We start from the raw sequence: 2,253 nt of genomic DNA on the forward strand, positions 1-2,253 counted from the left end.
ATTTTGAGGAGATCTTTTCTATAGATTATTTGTTTAATTTAAGCACCTGAAAAGACCTACATTTATTCTTGAAATACATAGTTAGATTCATAAATATCCAAAGTTTGGCAATCATCAAAATCAATTATGGGATCAACATCTAGGTATACTCGATCTGATCAAAATGGGTGCCGGCACACTATCCAATGATCATAAATCAAGATTCTTTTCATTAAATTAGATCAGAATCATTAAAAGTCATAGAGAGAGAAAATATAAAGGAAGAGATGATCTAGAGAAAAAAATTTTAGAGAAAAAGTAAAACTTTCTAGAGAGAGTGGGAATGCAAGCTTAGAGAAAGGAGAGAGAGAAACTCTTTCTTCTTTTTTTTTTTTTTTTTTTTTTCTCTCTTCTTCTTCTTATTTTCTTCTTGGTAGAACTGGGGACCTTCCATTCCCCTTCTATTCTCAAAATAGAGGGGCTCAAAGCTGGGGGCAGCTATCAGTAGGGATGCGAGCTATAGTGATGCAATGGGGGATCATCAATCTATGGTCGGTGGTGATGATTGTAGTCGAAAAAACAAAGAAAGATGGGCGGGAAAGAAAAATAGGAGAATTCAAATCAGGACAAGACATCCAAGAAATTCTGATCAACCCAATAATTGTTCATTTAGAAATTATGATTCTAAGATTCAGAAGGATGTGGAGAATCAATTATATAACCAACCGATCCTTACCTTCATTTTGGTGGTCGATGACCATGATTTTCAATAGCACAAAGAATGGGTATGTTGGCTTTTCGAGAGGAGAGGAAGAAGAGGATGGTTGGTCGGCATCATTCTTCAATGGTTGCTTCAAAGAAGAGATCGGGCTTTTATATAGAGGGCCAATCGAGGCGATGGAAGCCGACAAAACTTCAATTCCCACATGAAATCAAAGACTCGATCGAAGAGGGAAGAGAGACTCCTTCGATAGTCAAATCATAATCAGGTCCCTCAGCACGTGCAGAGCACATACTGGCCTTAATTTTTTTTTTTTTGAATTTGAAAAACTATGTTGCGATATTACATAAACTTGCAACTAGTAAATTTACATCAGTTTCCAACGATGATAATCACCACTATAGGTTGCTCAGGCCCTCTTTCATGTAGAAAGAAATATGGAGTCATTGACTAGTTCAAAATTAATTGGAGAATCAGATTGGTGGGTTGGATGGATAGAGCTTTTTCTTATTGGGATAAGAACATATTAGGGATTTTAAAAGCATTTGGGACTTGTGATGGTAAAACGATTTGGTCGTGCTAACGTCTTGGTTGAGAGGGAAGATAAGAGAAAAAAAAGAAGTGAATGAGAAAGAAAGTTAATATTTTTTTTAATTGAGAATTTTTTATAAAATAAAAGAAAAGAAAAGGAGAGAAGCAGAGGGAATACAAATCCTCTCAAATTTTTAACTTTTTCCTCCTCCATATCGAGCGAAATCGGAGAGAAAGGAATTGAGAGTTAGTGAATCTTTTATAATTTTTATTTTATCCCTTCAATAATGAAGAACAAAATTAATATTATATTTCAATCATAAGATTTATTTTAAACCTTCCACCTAAGTCTTCCATCCAATTAAACTCCCATGAATGGAAAAAATCAATGAAAACAAAAAAAAAATGATAAGATCTTTTCTTGACTGTATTCTTGGGTTTATTGGGTTTCTTTTAAGGGTATAATAGTAAAAAAAGATTATAATATATATATATATATTTTTTGCTCCCAATCAAGAAGGAAAGAAATAATTATCTTTTTTCTTTAGACTTCAGATTAAGGAGAAAGAAATATATTTTCGTCCCTTTCTTTTTCTCTCTCCTTATTCATATATATATATATATATATATCAAATTTTCAATCAAAGCATAAGGTCCTATTTGGCTGAGCTTTTAGGATGTCAGAGGGCACTTTCTGGTACTCAAAAAGTATTTTAGAGTGATATAATAATATTTGATAAAAATATCTAAAAATTATTTTGATTTTGTTAAAAAGTTGAAAAGGTTTATTTGCGAAAAAGTTTAAAAATTCATTAAAAATTATTTTATTTTTTTAAAAATATTTTATTAATATAATTATTAAATAATAAATAATTTTTTATAAAAAATTTAATTTAAAAAATTAGTAATTTCAAATAGAGCCTAAACGGGGATGGAGCTGGACGGGAGTAGTTGAACTGAAAATTAAATAAATAAATCAATTTATTTATTTATATGTTTAGTTAAAAGAAAAAAAAAAAAAT

The sequence above is a fragment of the Elaeis guineensis genome, chromosome 16 (assembly GCF_000442705.2).
Source record: "Elaeis guineensis isolate ETL-2024a chromosome 16, EG11, whole genome shotgun sequence".
In the NCBI taxonomy this organism is placed as follows: domain Eukaryota; kingdom Viridiplantae; phylum Streptophyta; class Magnoliopsida; order Arecales; family Arecaceae; genus Elaeis; species Elaeis guineensis.